Below are 18,459 nucleotides of genomic sequence, written 5' to 3'. Positions count from 1 at the left end.
CTCCTTCCCTTTCCGTCTCTCTCTTACACACACACACACACACACACACACACACAATACTTACAGTGAGGCATATTGCAGCCAGCCATCGTAGATTTATTAAAAAAAGGGGCCGTTTCCCCTTGTGAAGCAATGCATGATAGAGAGATAACCAATCACAGATAGTGTTGCAGCAATATTCTGGGCAGAAAGCCAATAGTGTGGGTTGTCTTATGAAAGGTCGCGCCTGTCAGACGTTCATTACTATGCCATAAGCACAGAAAATGTCCATCAGATGTGACTTATTCCACTGCAAGAGGACGAGCATGTGGGTTTTGAATTTACCCAACATGCAGTGAGTGGACTAAACCATGTTAGCTCCCCAACCGCCTCCAGGGCAGGTCCGAGCCTTCCAGGTCCTTCCCCGGGCGCTGCAAAGCCAGGCCTGGGGGCGATCGCAGCTGCCTTCCAAGCTGCCTCTGCCTCGGGCTCTGCGCAGGGACAGGCACCAGGCACCCCACCGCCGGCCCCCGCCGGCCTGACACGTGAATAGAAAAAAAAAGGAAGGGGTGTTTACGAATGGTACGTTCTCCTGACCTATCCAATTCACTTCCTTCCAGAGCCCAGGTCCTGCCCCTCCTCTGCCAGCCGCTCTCCTACTGTAAAACTATTCCATTCAGCCGGCAGACACTTTGTCAATATATCACGGGCAGGCGAGAGGCGAACAAAAGCATCCTTTATTGGCACATTTTTTTCAGCAGAAGCTGAGGTCATGGGGGGAAAATAAGGAGCGCAGTGTTGTCAGCGGCTCGGGCCAATCTGAAGTCGACCTCCAGGGAGAAAGTGATCCCATCGCAGAAACCTTAAACATCCAGTGAGCACTGCGATGGGGGCAGCGCCCCGGGGGCCGGAGGCTGGGGTGGGGGGGGCCCTGGGGAGAGGGGGGTCCCCTGTCCCCGCGCCACCCCTCACCTCGGCACCAACTACCTGATGATGCCAGCGCATGTCTGCTTTCCGCCACTTACTTTCTCTTTCGGATCAGGATTGGGAAAACTCTCGCAAGAGGCTTAGCAGCTGCAGAAGCCAAAGCCCACGGTCTAGCTGTTTGCGTGCTGAGGGTCAGCAGCGAGGGAAGCGGGGCTGCAGTGGCTCCCCGGGTCTCGCACCGGCACAAGAGAAGAGTGCTCGAGCCCACCCACTTCTCCGGAGGCCAAATATGGTCAGTTGGCATAGGGTACATGTGCAGCCATACTCGGGAAACGGGCTAGCATAGCCGAGGATGTGAATACGTAGATGCAGAACCTAAACAGACCTATCTCTGGCTGTCTAGCAGAGTTCCTACAAACTTCTTTTGGGGTTCATGCTGGCATCCTCAATATTATTACTATTATTATTATTATTATTATTATTATTATTATTATTTTAACTAGCAGTTACCAGGTTGGGGAAACCCTGCAGTAAGACTATGACTTTTGAGAAAGGTTCAAAAGAACCAACTCATCTGTTTGTTTGTTTGTTTGTTTTCAAAAAGCTTTCTGGCCCTAACTCCCGGTTATATAAAGACAAAGTCGAGTCGGTCATGAACTCGAAGAGTCATTCACCTTCCTAACATAAATCCCCGCTTTGTATTCAGGACCTCTCAGCTGCTCCAGGCCTTCAGCCTGTACCCATCCGTGGCCAACAACCTCTTCTTCCGTCTTTCTCCCTACAATCTTCAAGCGCCTCACCTGCAACCATTCACCTCCTTGGGAAGCCGGCTAAGAGGTCACCTCCTCCAGGAAGCTCCCAAGACGTCTCCTTCCCCACCTCCACCCACCCGTTTATTAACACTGTCTTTTCTGAATTATCTTTGCACCCCTACCCGGTGTATTACTCACCTATACGCGTGACCCGCTCGATTATATGCTCCCCCAAACAGAAATAACGTCGCTCATCTCAGACCCCCAGTGCCTAGCACAGTGATGGAGAATATATGCAGCTCCCTAACTCTGGTAGATTAAGTGATTGATTACTACATCTGGCCTGGAATTACCCCTAGGGCACGCAAGTACACAAACACACGTGCAACACATGAACGCACACACGCATCCATCATCGCCTCTATAAATCACCATATTCCAGGGTCACTCAGGGGCCCTCCCGCTGCCCAGGAGTCCTCCCCCCACCCCAGATTCCTGGACAGCTCCCTCGGACATTCCACATAACCGCCTCTCCAAAGCTTCCAACACTCTGGAGCCCCTATCCCCCCCCTATTTTCCCCTCATAGTAGCACACGACGATCTCACCTGTCACAAATATTCCACAGTCAGGAGAGTAGCCCTCAGGCATGAACTCCCTCTCACTTTCCAGCCACCCATCTTTAAAGCCTCTTTCTGCATCTTTCACTTTGGTCTTCCAGTTTGGCCTTCCCTTGCACACCGACCGCATTAAGCTTCCAACTTCACTCGCTCCTTCTCGAAACATCTTTCCCTTACACTCCCTCTATTTGTGAAAGCCCGGCCTTGCCTACATTCTTGCTCTTAGGCGTCAACAAGACTGAGGGGGCTCCGAACTAGAGGGGGTGGCCTGGCGGGAGAAAGGGGACCCTGCCTGGCTATGCGTCCAACTCTCCCTAAGCCTCTTAATCTGACGTTCCCAGACAAATGTCTAAAGGGTCATCCATACCTCGGGCTGGTTTTCTGCTTCTTCGGTTGTGGATCTGTATCAGTGTGACCTCCACACTCATCACTTTACGCCTCAGCCATGGCCCTCGCTCCAATTCAAGCCACATCCAAAGACTACGCTCATCCTTATCTCTGACCTCTAACAGCAGTTACAGTTCCTTCTTTCTGGAACCTTTCCTCTTGTCTTCAACTGACACATTCTAACCTTTTGGTTCTTCCCACAGCTGCTCCTCTGGTACCCTCCCTCATAGAGAGGAGCTGCCCAGAGCAGGGAAGATTCTTGGCATCTACCGCGTTGTCCTAGGCTCCTGGGACTTGTGACACGCTACCCCTCTGCCTGGTGTGACACACTTCCTCACCCTTTCAGCTTGGTAAATCCCTTCTCCTTGTTTAAGTCGCTATTCAAATACCACCTTCTCTCTAGGCCTGGGCCAACTGTGCTAAACATTATTCCATCTCAGAATATCCTCAGCACTTTATAGCTCTTGGAACTCTTGCCTCCGAGGTAATAAACTCCCTGACAACAGGGCCTATCGCCATTTTTTTGATCCCAGTTCCTAAAACATAACAGATGTTTTTAAAATGTCTGATAAATGAATGGATTTTATTCAAACTCCCAGGAATAGGCATATATATATAAGAATGTATCCCCAACAGCAGGGAAATAGTTCATCAAGATCTATGGGGGGGGGGGGTCGCACAACAGGAGAAAGGATAATGGTACCATTAGAAATCTCTTCATTGGTCAGTGGTTATGTCTAAATATAACCACAAAATCAATTTCTAGGTTCTTCGTCCTTTCTGCCATGTTCCAGGCTTAATCTCACTCAAGCACAAAATATACTCCAATTAGTGAAATGCTTGCAAATAGGCATTTTGGACATTTTCATTTTTCTGTAGCCGAGATAGTCTATTCACTTCAAAAACTGTTCACTGAAAAAATTATGGGTATACCGCTTAATTGTAAATTATATAGGCAGAGATGATAATCAAAATGCTTCTCATTATCTAGGCATAGAGGACTGAGCAATCAAAATGGACACAATCTTAACACATTATTCCCGTAGCTGCACCTGGCAACGTGTGCTCCGGTCCTTGATATAGGCCCCTGGGAGCAACGAACTGAGGTTATATCTAAATTGCTGATATCAGATTTTTGTCATTAAGATAGAGAAGTTGCTTAAAAGTGTGTGGGTGATGTCCACATCGTGAGAATTCTTATAAACATAGTTGCCCTAAAAATGTGTTGTTTATAAGCAATCATCGAAGGGACTATTTCTACGATAAAAATATTTACTGACCGCTAAGTTGCTCCTGAAGTAAATTTCTAACCTGTATTTCAACACAATATAATAGAATTCCCTTCACCAAAAACAAAAAAAAAAAAAAAAGAAGTTGGAGAACTTAATAGATTTTTGCAGTAGGAATCAGACTTTTTAAAGCTTATGTAACGACAAGCCCTCTTGTACCTATTGATCAAATTCCAAACACTAACCTACAGAGCTCACATCATGTGACATGTTCTACCAATAACCATGTTCCGCCCTAAGAACCAAGGTCCAATTTCCCCTTGAGTGATCTCAGAAATCATATATATTTTCTACCTTAAGATATGTAGGGGGAAATCGAAAGGAAAAGAAGAAAATATAAAGCTGGAAGAAAGGAAGCTAAGCAAAGAATCAAAACCAAAGCAAAACAGCATGGGAAATTACTAATTCGGAGTCTCACGGCAATTGATATACACATTAGCATCAAAACGGACACTGGATGGCTTTGTATAAATATCTATTTAAGGGTAACGTATATACTGCAATAGAGGATCAACAGGTGCTTACAAGGTAGGAGACAGAAATTCTGTTTTGGAGAACTGGATGGCCTCTAAAAGCAAAGGTTAAGTGTCTTCGTCATCTAAATGTCATAATCATTTCAGGTCTTCTGAACCAAATAAAGGCAGGTTGGTCCTACTGCATCCCAGAGCAGTTAGCTGGGAATTTGGGGGACTTTTTTCACAAGTCTTTGATTTTGAAATAGCTTACGTATTGAGGAAGTTAATGGAGTAATTATATGAGGTTGCTTTTTTCAATCTAACTGGAAAAGAAAGCCAACTTCACCACGGAATGTTTAAAGGTGACGAGAAGCCCCTTGCCTCAAACCGTAACTTTTCCCCCAGGCTCACTGATGCCAAGTCCATCAGCAATGCATTACTTGATTTAATTAACTCATAGTACAATTTTGCCCTGAGCTCACCCCAAATATTAACAGAGATTTCAGTATACAAACCAGCTAAGCATTTCTGAGAGCTGTACTGCCATTTCCCTACTCATTAAGGTACTAAATAGAGTAACAAGGCCGTTAGTTATTACATGGGGAAAACTGTGGTCTGAACGGGTTAATGCAGTCTTCAGCAGTATTCTACTCCATATAACAAAAAGCTGAGATCAGTGTTTCTCAGCAAAGGGTAAGCACACTACTGGTAGCACCCATGACAATTTTAAGTGATGCGGAAACAATATAATTTTAATAGATGCATCAGAATACACAAAGTAGCTCACCAAGCCTGTGATCACATGGCTATCATACCTGAGAAAAAAGCTAACCTTTGCTAAAAGTAATTTAGAAAAATAAGACTAACATTATAAAAAAAAAAAAACTAAGTAAATATATTGGCAAAATCATGAAAGAGATATGCAAATAAGTGAAGTTTTTAGGAACACTGATGAGAAAAAGAGATAACTTTCAACCACACATGCCGATTGTCAATGTGGCCCGTCAGGCTGACACACGGCACTGTGTTCGGGTGACAATCTGCTGCCAAGAAAAGGAAAATTTACTAACTCAAATAAGTCATCTACGGTCTGTCAAAGCATTCCTTTACAATTTAGGCTCAATTCCCTAATCATCAAGTGGTCCCTTACTAGAAGGATAACGAAGGAGTGTTGGCTGGCCGACCCGCTACTGCCAAAGATTAGAATTCCAAAAGCAACTCGCCAAACTGGGCTCAACAGAAAATGATTATTGTCCCTTCCGTATTTATATTTAAGACAAAATAAAACAGGAAGCCTCTATGCAATGATTAAAAAGTGAATTTTGAACTGATTCCTGTATTCAGGCAAACTAAAAAAAAAAATTAAAAGTCTTCAGACCATTAGAAAATAAATATCGCGGTGGCAGGCTGTACACTTTGGTATACTGGGTCACTAGCTTTGTACCTAATTAGGTCTTCATCTGGTCCCCACTGCCAAGGTAACTTCCAGCCAGTCTCAAAAGGTATCCAATCTTCTGTTCCTCCTCCCGACATCAGCCCAGACTTGCCAGACCTTTATCTTGGTTTATTTTTCTTCAAAGCACTTGTATTTGGTGCAATATCAGGTACCTATCTTACTATCTGCATATCGTCTACTTTTGCCATTAAATATGTAAGCTCCATGAGAGCAAGCAGTTACCAAGCTAGTTCTCCACTAAACCACTAGCACCCAGTGTCTGATCCAGAGAAAGCCCACAATCTGTTTGTGGCATGACTAAATATTTCTTAGGATACCTGCATACTAGCTTACAAGTGTTTTCCATAAGTTACAGTGCCTGTTTGGTACACGGGCAATGCCACCTTTATATGTGAATAAAACCAGCATTGAATTCCTTGGAAAGACGGCATGAGGCAGTGACATTAACACAGAACCGTACTTATATACCTCCTCAGCTATGAAGTTGATGGAAGATGTTCTTACCCACAGGATAATCTGAAACAGGTACATGTGGCTTTGCAAATTTAAAACAGCTAAATAAGTATCTGTGGAGTTCTGACAGATTCAGTCTTCAATTCTGGCAAAAGAAGGGGAAATTTGCATTTTTTCCCTGATAATATTCAAACAGGCAGCCTTTTAACATTCCCGTCTATTCTACAAAAAAGTAAATTGGCATAATGGCACAAATGCCACTTCATCGTGCTTCAGGGATTTTTACACAAAGAAGTCATCTTGTTAACCTCAGGGAGTCATTTCTGATCGGTCCGTATCATGTAATATTTCAAAATAATCAATAGCTGAGAAATCAGAACACAAACCACAACAAGTTAGCAATGTTATGTGCTCAAAAGCTAAAATGGTAGAGGGGGGGCGGGAAAAGAAAAAAAAACCTCACCATCCTGGAAATTTTCAGGGAAGAAAATTCTACGTTGACCCAACTGGAATCTACCAATGTGAAATCAGCACGACAAAACTGTGAAGCCAAAACACTGGAATTGTCATTCCCAATGCAGTGCCGAAGTATAGACTTTGATTCTAACATTCACTCAAAGCAGTTGTATTTTTTTTGGCAAAGTAACTGGAGGCCAAGATCTTAGTTTTAAATTTTTCACATTTCTATCTTTTGAATAACATCACCTAGCTTCTCACAAAGTTGATGGCACCTCAGCCCAAAACATGCTTCAATGTAACCTTCACTGCATCAGAAATGTCAGCAAATTCATCTATGCTTCCCTAATGTTGTTATTGCCCAACTCAAAAAGAACTATGAAGGTGATTAATGAGAAAGCCGAGGAGATATTCCCACGGTGCCCTGTGCATCAGTGAAATCTGCTGCATGTGTTCTCTTCATGCCACTGCCCCCAACTCTGCTCCCAGGGCAGAAATCACGCTCCCAATTGGTCGTCATTAAGGCCTTCTTCACAATTAACCTGTGCCTGGTTCGTGAGCAGGCTCAATTAATTGAGTTAAATTACAAAATCAACCTGAGAAGAAATGACAAATACTATAGATGTGTATACACACACACACAACATGAAGAGTGTGCATGTGAGCGAGAAAGCACACCAGAAATAAGGTATATCTATCAGAACCAGATTTAATCATAGTTGTCACACTTTCCAGAATTGCTGAAATCTTAATGTGGCAATAACCATCAATACTATCAAGTATAGCTGAGTACAAAAGCTTCATCGTGGGCACCTGGGTGGCTTAGTAGTTGCACGTCTGCCTTCGGCTCAGGTTGTGATCCCAGGGTCCCAGGATCTAGTCCCACATCGGGTTCCCGCAGGGAGCCTGCTTCTCCCTCTGCCTATGTCTCTGCCTCTGTGTGTCTCTCGTGAATAAATAAAATCTTAAAAAAAAAAAAAAAGAAAAGAAAAGAAAAGAAAAGCTTCATCCTAACAGATGAATCCTGAATTTCCAGACAGGGCTGATGTAAAAATCTGACACAGTGACCTCAATCTGAGAAATTTCAGACTTATTTCTCTTGAAGATTGCCCAAAACATGTGTTGCTTGATTACTAATCATTATGAGGAAATTATTAAATGTATGCTTACGGTTAGATAAAGAGATGTAAAATAATTATTCTTCAGAATATAATGATTAAAACCAATTATAAATATAGTATGACATTACATGAATGTATCCAATTTAATGAATTAGTGGACTTCTCATGACACAACACAGTATATAAACATCTCCGTTCCATCTCATCAGCAAAAATCATTTTACATCATTTTACAAATGCATCTCTTACTGCAATCTTTACAAATACTCAAGCCACAAAGGTTGACTATTATCATCCTATGCATATTTCTACTGATGTATAGATTTGACCTTAAAAATTACCTTTTTCACAAATAATCTCAAGCATACTCTTACTAATACACCAATGTTAAACGAATTCATTCCTGATAACAATAAAGTATCAGAGTCTGTTTAACTTGAGCTTTTAAAAAAATTTACATACACTGACATATAAATAAGAATTATATTTTGCCTAATTAACAGTGACCAAGACCCTGTTGTTTTTACCTAATTTAAATGAGGAAGGAATATATGCACCCAAACAAGGACATGCACTGACAACGCGTATTGTCACTTTAGGGTAGTGTAAGTATCCTCTGGAGAAGATTCCACATAACTCGTATACTTAACTAGGTCTGAGATGCGCACAACAACAAATTACTCTCATATTATTGTAACTGCTATATCACAACCCAGACCTACAGATGGAATTTTGCAGAGGCCTAGAGTTTCAAAAGCTGGTCCATAGTTCTTTAAAAGAGATGGGTAACTGGGAGGCATATTTTGCTCATGCCTATCTCAGTATTTCTCATAAGGCTTAATAATTTTTTTTAATTTAAATCTAGTTGACACACGATGTTACATTAGTCTCAAATTTGCAACATAGTGAAACCACAAGTTTATAGACTATGCTATGTATGCTCACCAAAGTGTAGCTCCCATCTGTCACCATACGATGCCATTATAATATCCCTAGGCTGTGCCTTGCATTCCCATGAAATTATTCATTCCTTAACTGGAAACCTCTATTTCCCATGTTGCCTATCCTCTGATCCCCACCCCTCTGGCAACCATTAGTTTGTTCTCTGCTTATAGGTCTCATTCTGCTTTTTGTTTGTTTAGTCATTTGTTTTTTTTAGATTCCACATATGAGTGAAATCATATGGTATTTGTCATTCTCAGTCTGACTTATCTCACTTAGCATAAAAGCCTCCCTCTAGGTCCATACATGTTGCTGCAAGTGGCAAAGTCTTACCATTTTTATGGATGCCAAATATTCCTCCGTGTGTGTGCATGTGTATAAATCTACAAATTTATTAAAAAAGAGAAACACACTGTAATATACAAGTCCGAAAACATAAGTAGCTGGAAAGATCATTTGTCTCCATGATACTTGCTTTTTAAGCTACATGTACACTGTTTACTACACTCTATGTCCCTCTGCGTCCTTGAATTTCTAACATATTTAAGAACCGAAATCTCATTATAAATGCACCAAACAACAATGCAGATCTAGAATCTCCGAGTCACTGGTTCACAGGAACTTTTCTGCAGACATATGTGAAAATGTCATGTCTTCATGGAACTCACATTTAGAAAGAGATGTCAAATTAAATAAAAACCTATCGAGTGGAGTAATTAGGATTATGAAAATAAAGGATTCTCAGAATTGTAAAGGCCCGGGAGCACATTAAAATTCGAACCAAATATTGTTTATTTAAATGTTAAGCCTCTTTTCTTCCTCCAATACATAGACTTCCACACTTCCAGTGACTACAACAATTATTTCAAAGTCAGTTAACGACTTGCACTCTTAATTATGGTTCTGCTTTCTTTGGTGTGCTGAGAAGTATGGTATCAATTATAAGGCTAGTCTCTATATAGAGACTCCTAAATAATGGAAGGCATAGTAAAGTATAAGTTAAAATGGTGAACAAAAATCTCTAGCAAGTAATCTACGTGAATCACATACATCAGTTCGACATCTTTTCTTCCTTTCATCACTTTTAGACATTGCTAAATGAGTGCATTTTCACTTGCAATAGATTTAAACCATACAGAAGGGTTTTAACAAAGTTCAACTGAATCCTCCACCCCATCCATACCACTCCACCGCCAAATCAGACCCCCAATCATCTCAAAGTACCCCCGGCTATTATTAGTATGGTATATCTAGTCCTTTATCTATGATTCACATACACACATCTACACATACAAATTCACATAGTTTATCATTCTTACAGAAATGATGTAAACATACTATAAGCATATTGTTCTAAGGCTTGATTTCTACAATATTTGATAATAACCTTTCTTTGTCAGTATACATAGGTCAACGTACTTTCCAACAACTATGTATTATTCCATTCTATGTCCGTTTCTTTAAGAGCAGTCACCTAGGTTAATGCTAATTTTTCACAAGCAATGCTGCAATGTATAAAACTACTCTCACATTTTGAGTGTTTTGTTTGTCTTTTGTTTTAAGATTTTATTTACTTATTCATGAGAAACACAGAAAGGCAGAGGGAGAGGCAGGGAGAGGAGCAGACTCCCTGTGGAGAGCCTGATGTGAGACTCGATCCCAGGACCCCGGGATCATGACCTGAGCCAAAGGCAGATGCTCAACCCCTGAGCCACCCAGGTGCCCCTATTTTGAGTGATTTTAATAACATACTTAGAACATAATGCATATATTAACTGTGAAAAACAAACTTCCTGCCAGAAAACATTTACCAATATATACTTCGACCAACAATGAACATTGCTTTTCTACATTGCTAAATCTATTCTAGTCCTTTAAGGTAAACAATCTCTATATCTAGATTGCAAATATCTAAAAAAAAAAAAAAAAAAAAAAGCTGTAAATTTCTATTGTGGGACTAGGCCAAAGGCATGATAAGGTCTATCCTCCCACAAGCAGACCTTAAAGTCTTGTCTTTGTATTTTGCAAAATATTTTCTACCATTAGCCCTCCGATGGCAGCTAATCAATGGAAACATTTGTAGAATCAGTTTTTTCAACTCCCATTGTTTCAGAATAAACCATCTCACTGTAAAAAAAAAATTAGAATGTTTATATTTTGTAATTATTTGCTAAAGACCAAGGACTGGGAGTCTGAATGAATGTTTGGGTTGACAGAGGATCAAAATGGACAATATACAGCTTACTATTCTTTTCTTATTAATAAAAACAAGATGAGTAGTTAACAGAGTCTGCAGGGCATGTTATATTTGGAAAATCACTGACAGCACCATGTCACATGATTAAGGGAATGCTTTTTTTACACATTATTTCTACAAATGTCAGAAAATATCCTGCTCCCCTCCTCCCCCCGTTTTTAGACTAGAATTGACTAAAGGAAATGGTTTCTGACAACTGCTATAAATAATGCAAGGCATTATCAAACTAGCTAAGACACAACAGAACTCTGTGAACTCATGTAGCCCTACATACATTTTCTCATGTGGCCATTTCCCCCAAGGTTGGGACTCCCCATGTAGTCATTTCCGACCCTGGAGTAGAGTGCTCCCCTGAAGCACCATACCCAACCAATTAAAACAACCAGGGTATGTATTCTTGTAGGATTTTGCCAATAGACATATGTCCCATTAGAAAATAAAACATCCTGGAGTGCCTGAGTAGCTCAAGATGGTTAAGCATCTGCCTTCGGGCTCAGGTCATGATCCCAGGTTCCTGGGTTCAAGCCTCGCATCAGGCACCCTGCACAGTGGGGACCCTGCCACTCCCCCTGCTTGTGCTCACTCACTTGATCTCTCTCTCTCTCTCTCTCTTCTCTGTGTGTCTCAAATGAATAAATCAAATCTTGATTAAAATGTTTTTTTTTTTTAAAGAAAACATTCTCCCCTCACTTTGCCCTCCTCAAACTCATCCTCCACTATTAAATAACAGCTCACGGAATAAAGAAATACCAATATAAGATGCTACACTGGCAAAATGTGGGCATTTTCAATGTTTTTTTTTTCTTTTTTCACAATGTGATTTTTACCGTGTTGTCAAGTGTAAATAACGTCTTGCTTCTCACATGAGATCAAAGATTTTATTCTCAGGATTCAGTACTTTCCAAAAGAGTTTATGTACTGAACAAACTAATACAGCCACTGAGGTTTGGTTCCTTTGCTAAACAGAAAAAGCAAATCCCTTTCTTAATTTTAATTGCCCATAAGGTTCTGTGCATTCCAAAAGCATGTGGAAATCCAAAGAGCCGACTACACACTCCCTTCTAATGAGACAGTGATTAAAGTTCTACGTGTTTCCATCAGCATCATATGCACTTAAAAAGCAATGACCAGCTTTCCATGGCAAATCACAATGCAGTGATAGCTGCTAATAAACCGAAACAACTGCCAACAGTTTCTTAACAGCAACCCTTTGTGTTCTGGGATCTGATGCTCCAGGAGGAGGCTTGGACTCTCTGAATCAGTCACCTGGGGATGACTGTTAAAAATATACATTCCTGAGACCTACCGTCAACCAACTGAGGATAAAGACCAGGAATCTACATATTTTTAAAGATTTATTTATTTGAGAGAGAGAACAATGAGCACAGGGGAGAGGAAGAAGCAGGCTCTCCACTGAGCAGGGAGCCCGATGGGCAACTGGGATCATGACCCCAGCTAAAGGTAGACGCTCAACCAACTGAGCCACCCAGGCACCCCAAGAATCTACACTTTAACTAAACTCCTCCAGGTTATTCTTAATCTCATTAAACCTTGACAATTACAATCAACTGAAGCTAAAGTACTACTTCCACCAAAGATGTTTACTATATACCTACCCAATAGTTTCCTAAAACTCAGAGTATCTGTCCTGAAAAGATGGGATTGTTTGAGATTTGGTAACAAGCTTTTTGGTTATATTCCATCAACTACTTTAGAAAGTTGACCCACCTGCAAAATATTATACAAAATTCCGTTATGTTCATTTTTCAAAATATTATTTTAAACATTATTTTATTATTTAAAATAATACTTAAATTTTATTTTTTAAATTTTTTTATTGGAGTTCAATTTGCCAACATATAGCATAATACCCAGTGCTCATCCCATCAAGTGCCCCCCTAATACTTAAATTTTAAATATTTTTTAAATTTTAAATGCCTAAGCTATTTAGGCATCCATACATGTTCCTTCACATCACTCTAAGATACTCCTCACCATATCCTACTACTCATCATGTCTCAAACCACTTGTATTTTAATCCTTTACAATAGTTACTCCAAGTTAGCATGCAAAAGCTACTTAGCTTATAAAAAATATATCTCCCTTGTATATCTGAAGGAATACATTGGATAAACTTAAAGAGCAATCATGTAGCAATCTTAAAACTTCATATAGTTCTATCATTTAAATGTCAAATAAGCCATCGTATAAACACACACACACACACTAAATTCTCTAAAGACAATGCTATTTGGATTCCTTATTTCTAATAGAATAATTTCTAATAGTACAGCTGTTCTGTAAAAAGATGAAAAAACAAGCACCTGTCAATCGCAGCAACATAAGATCAACTGTTAGTAGTAATGATAAATGTGAAATAAGGATTAATTTATGAATGCATGTGTAGACATAAGAATTAATAAGGATTAGTAAGAAATAAGGATTAATTATGAATGCATGTGTAGACATGCTTGTGTGTACATGCGTGTATCTCCCAAGAATAAGAAAAAAGCAAAAACTTTTATGAGGGAATTAGTCAAATCATGTTCTTTGTATATAACAACTAGCTCTTCATTTAGTTAAATCAATTAATTAACATAGTGTATTATTAGTTTCAGAGGAAGAGGTCAGTGATTCATCAGTTGTATGTAACACCCAGTGCTCTTCACACCACGTGCCCTCCTTAATGCCCGTCACCCCGTTACCCCGTCCCCCAGCCTCTCGCCTCCAGCGACCCTCAGTATGTTCTCTATGACGAAGAGTCTCTTATGGTTCGTCTCCCTCTCTGATTTCGTCTCATTTTTCCCTCCCTTCCCCTATGCTCCTCTGTGTTGTTGACTAAATTCCATGTTTAAGTGAAATCATGTTGTCTTTATGATTGACTTATTTCCTAGGTCTTCACTTAAATTGAGGTAAAAACTTTGTGTTAAAGTTAATAGAGGGAAAGAGAAATTACTTAATCTTCTTGCAGTAAGAGCCACTTTATTTGATAAAACTACAAGCTATGCTCCTTTATTAAGTAGTATAGCCTTAAAGAGACGAACTTTTGAGAAGTTGGCTTACGCCACATTTCTTTTTTATTTATATATAAAACCTGCAGGTGTTCATCTGAGTCTTTAATAGCAAGTTTCTACTGGAAGACCCAAGTAGAAAAATTAACTCCCCCCCCAGAACTCATACATTCTATGATAGTACAGTACAGCAAATAATATTTTATATTTTGGCAGATAATTTATTTTCATCTGATTCTTGCCATTTGATCCTCACAACTGAGAGATGGTTATATTATCTTGCCCATTTTTAAAAAGATTTTTAAATTCATTTATTCATGAGACACACACAGAGAGGCAGAAACATAGGCAAAGAGAGAAGCAGGCTCCCTGCAGGGAGCCCGATGCGGGACTCGATCCCAGGACCCCAGGATCATGCCCTGAGCCAAAGCAGAGGCTCAACCGCTGAGCCACTCAGGCGTCCCTAACTTGCCCATTTGTGAACAAATAAATTGAGGCTAGTACAGTTTGACTGACTCACCAAAGTCCCCCCTAAGCTAATTAATTGGAAGGATCAGGCCCCCAAATCAGGTTGCTATTGTCCTATGTCCACAGGGCAGGCACTAGACACTAATAATGTACACTTAGGGGTGTGAAAATTACACACGCGCCTATCAGCTTCTTCTTACGACCATTAATCAATTTTCATCTAGTAACTAATACATGACAGGGCTGTCAATGCTCAGTAACTGATTTAAAGATTGACTGTTGAGGAAGAGGTCTTTGAACTTATTTTTATTTGCCCTCTGAGCAAGAAGAGCCTACATTTTCTTCAGAGCTTTCATTACAGGCGCTTAAAATGTATTAGCAGAAACCTTCCCTGTAAGTAGAAGGACATGCTTCTCTAAAAGTATAAAACTGAGTATGTGCTAAGCAAGTCTGCATGTAGGAAGGCTGATCTGTATCAACCACTAAAACAGTGTTTGAAAAGCAGTGAAGGAGATAGAATAACTCTAAAACACTTCTAAGCCATGTAGAGTCAGACAGCTCTTTTGACAGCCGCTAAAACCATAGAAAAGTATACTAGAGAGAAAGCACTGAGGGTGTGAAGTGGCATAAATGGCTTTTTTTTTCCCTTTTACATGTAACAGACCTGTTCTGTAGTTCTGTACTATATTAGTTTCTTTATGGCACCGAGAAATGGTAAATATTAAGTTGCTTTCTAACCTGAAGGCCCAAAGTCAAAACAATTAAAACATTGCTTATTTATACTTTTATTCATTTATTTATTTAGTTCTCTTTTTCTCCTTCTCTGCTATCCTGGAAAAAGAAATGTTTTCCTAAAAGAAATCCAAAGACACCCAACACATACAATAACCTGATTAAATGGGTAAATACAGTCGTGAAAAATAAACAGTACACAGATAAAATTATTATCTATGCCTTGATTGTGTAAAACCGTTCATTGATGACCCTTTATACCTAACCTAGACAGAGAAGGAATACGTGGATCCCGCTGTGGGAATCTTACTGCTTTAACGGGGAACATAAAGCAAACACACAAAATAACCGAACATTGAAAAAGGAAGTGAGAAGTACACAGTAGAGATAACAATAAAGCCTGGTGAGTTAAAGGGGAGATAGGTCAGGGGTGGTTTCCTGATAGATAAGATGGGGATATTGGGGGGCACAGAATGTGAGCCCTGGGGGACTGGCAGGAAAGAAGGCTGCCCTGGGAGACTGGAACAAATCAGTAAGCGCCTTGAAGGCCAGGCTGCAGAATTTGGCCCTCACTTCTTAATTAATTGGAATTCACCCATCCCAAGGCTTTTTTCCCCAAGGACAGAGCCAGAATATTTAACTAAATACCCTAAGGGCTAAGAATAAGCCTGTACCTGGGAGAGGAAGAGACCCTTGTCAATAAAGTCAGGAATTTTTTTTCTACTTCGGAAAGCTTCTGCTTTGGTTGCCAGAAAGCTCAGAGAGAAATTGAGGGCTCGATCTCATCTCAAGGCCTTGTTTCAACTCTTTTCCCCCTAATTGATCTGTTATGTCTCTTTTTCCACTGTCCTATTTCACGTGCACTTCACTGGTGTAAGCCGACTCCCATCGGTTTTGACGGAGCATACGTCAGACCTACCCAGGAGCAAAGTAACATCTGGTCCCGGCACCAGGTAAGGTGGGAGATGCACCACTTAAAAGTTTCAGAAGAGGAAAGAGAGGTTAGAATTCACCTTCAAGGAAAGCGCAGTCCTCTCAACATAGGAAAGGTGGTCACACTGGATTAGGATACCTGGTCCCCGCAGCTGACAATTGCCCTAAAATCTACAACTGCTGGGTTCAGCGGCCTACTTTTTTTTTTTTTTTTTTTTTTGGCCTGGCTGTCCAGTTTGACCTTCCATGTGAATCAGTGTTCCTACCAGATGCCAAAATGACCTTCTAAAACTTACCAGGCTTCCAAGGCTACAGATATTTTCAGCTGTATCAGCCCTGGCTGTCACAGCATTCTGCATGATATTGAGTGGCAAAACCGGAGGCTCCTGTACCAGCCTGACCTTTTAAACTCACAATATTGTGCTGCCACTCAAAATTGAGTTTTCTCTCTCTGCGTTACTTTGCGATGCCCTTTCTCTTGCATAATCGTGAAGGGGTACTCTGAGCATTCAGTGGTTCTTTCCTTTACATGAGAATAAACTGCTTCCCTTTTATACACAGTAAACCTACCGTTGATTTAAAATAAATATTTATTGACATCCGTGAATAATATTTTTTAACGACTGAAAGGAGTATTTAAATTTTGTGGCAGTAAGAGCTATAATAATATGTCACTACTTCTGCAAGGGCCAACGTGAAATTGGAGAGATGTCTAAATTTTATAATTGCACCTTTATAATTACATCTGCTTATGTCGACCGTTATGTATTCAATGCCTAGCACAGTGCCCAGAATATAAAAGAACCCGAATTAATATTTAAGTGAATGTTGCAGAATCTGCATATTTAATTATATTTCATTTATCATAGAACTCTTGGACTGAAATGTAGGCGCTTAATTTTCTTGCCAAAAAAATTAGTATATTAGCATGGAACATTCCTCTTAAAAAATATGCCCAAGAATTCTTGGACCACAGAGGGAAAATATTTTCTGAATCTATGACCATCAGGTCATTTATAAACAGAAAAGTATTGCTGGTATGAATTGGTTAGAGTTGAACTCCAGGGGAAGAAAAGAGCTATGGAGAGCAATTCATTAAGATACAGAAGATTCTTTTTTTTTTTTTTTAAGATACAGAAGATTCTTAATAACAGTCTCTATCAACTGTTGGATCCCAAGCCTTAAGAACTACTGGAGTGATAGTGTATTCAAACTGACATACGTCTACCAGAGGATCTGTCGTTTTATTTCCACACAGGGTCTATATTTTCACAAGTTCTACTTGTCATCAGTACAGAGAACCGCAAAATAATATTAAGTATTTCAGAGCAAATTCCTAAACTAACATTAGTTGGCGAATGAACCGCTTAGCATCACGGTCATCCTATTCTATTTTAAACTATAACCTACGTACTACTTCATAATCCTTTATGGACTACACCGGGACGGATGGATCAATCCACATATAGGCACACAGGACACACACCTGCACATGCTCTAACTACCCTGCTAGGGATTTGAGGGAAAGTGAGAAAGTTTAATCAGAAATCTCCGCATGGATGTAAATTCTCAATGACATTTTTTTATTATTTTAATGTTGGCAGCAGATTTCTATATTTTGGTTATGAGAGAAATGAATTGAATTCTCTAATGCCTCCAATAATGCAGCTGAATAAATTAGAAGAACATTTGCAATACTCTTTGTGGGCTCCAGACGCTTCTGAAAATGTGCCACTGTGAAGCCATCCAACTGAGCAATTGGCAGAGTGCTAGGTCATTCAGAAGTGACATCAGAAACTTCACAGGTGGTAATGATTTTGAGTCTAAAAGTAGATTTTGCTGATCTCGGTGAGTGCTGGGGCAGCGGGTATCAGGTGTGAGTAGAACCACTACTATGCAGACCACACAGGCATATTTGACCATTTGAAAGCTCTTCCTTCCAAGCCAGTGAAACTTCAAAGCTCACTTCATCGTCTCTCCTGGTTTGGGACCACAATGCTTCAAAACCCATCCTTCACATCGTCCCTTCTTCATTTGGATTCATTGAACTTGGATTAGGTCTTGAACCTAAGCTGCTGTCAGTACTGGTGTCCTTAACCCGTACCCCACTGATGGAAAAGAACAAGCAGACAAACAGCAAGAGGGGGCAGGTTAGGATCCCAGCACTCCCGGTAGGGTGCTACAGGACCCCGGGGGCAAATTACCTGACCTTCACCTAGCCAC

The 18,459-nt window shown here is 40.3% G+C and overlaps 1 protein-coding gene and 1 long non-coding RNA gene across 50 annotated transcripts in view; one reads left to right on the top strand and one right to left on the bottom strand.

Annotated features, from left to right (window-relative positions):
- Nucleotides 1–18,459, bottom strand: part of MBNL1 (muscleblind like splicing regulator 1) — a 276,932-nt gene that overhangs the window by 144,899 nt on the left and 113,574 nt on the right. For 5 of the 43 annotated variants that reach the window (XM_049099961.1, XM_025436083.3, XM_049099986.1 and 2 more), the window contains exon 1: nucleotides 65–494. The exons of 37 other annotated variants lie outside the window; for them this stretch is intronic. The gene's annotated coding sequence lies outside the window, so the exon portion shown is untranslated. Of the gene's footprint in view, nucleotides 1–64; nucleotides 495–1,004; nucleotides 1,027–18,459 lie in introns of those variants that run through there. One more of the 43 variants, XM_049099966.1, reaches the window with a different exon arrangement.
- Nucleotides 1–18,459, top strand: part of LOC112652512 (uncharacterized) — a 43,219-nt gene that overhangs the window by 15,377 nt on the left and 9,383 nt on the right. For 2 of the 7 annotated variants that reach the window (XR_004808605.2, XR_007405304.1), the window contains exons 3-7: nucleotides 741–853; nucleotides 1,022–1,198; nucleotides 1,613–3,013; nucleotides 15,574–15,706; nucleotides 16,182–16,256. This is a non-coding gene — a long non-coding RNA (uncharacterized LOC112652512). Of the gene's footprint in view, nucleotides 1–737; nucleotides 854–1,021; nucleotides 1,199–1,612; nucleotides 3,014–15,573; nucleotides 15,707–16,181; nucleotides 16,257–18,459 lie in introns of all 7 variants that reach the window. The other 5 variants (XR_003131525.3, XR_007405305.1, XR_003131526.3 and 2 more) reach the window with 4 other exon arrangements.

The sequence above is a fragment of the Canis lupus genome, chromosome 23, assembly GCF_003254725.2.
Source record: "Canis lupus dingo isolate Sandy chromosome 23, ASM325472v2, whole genome shotgun sequence".
Lineage (NCBI taxonomy): Eukaryota > Metazoa > Chordata > Mammalia > Carnivora > Canidae > Canis > Canis lupus.
This window is presented reverse-complemented; position numbering and strand designations above follow the sequence as displayed.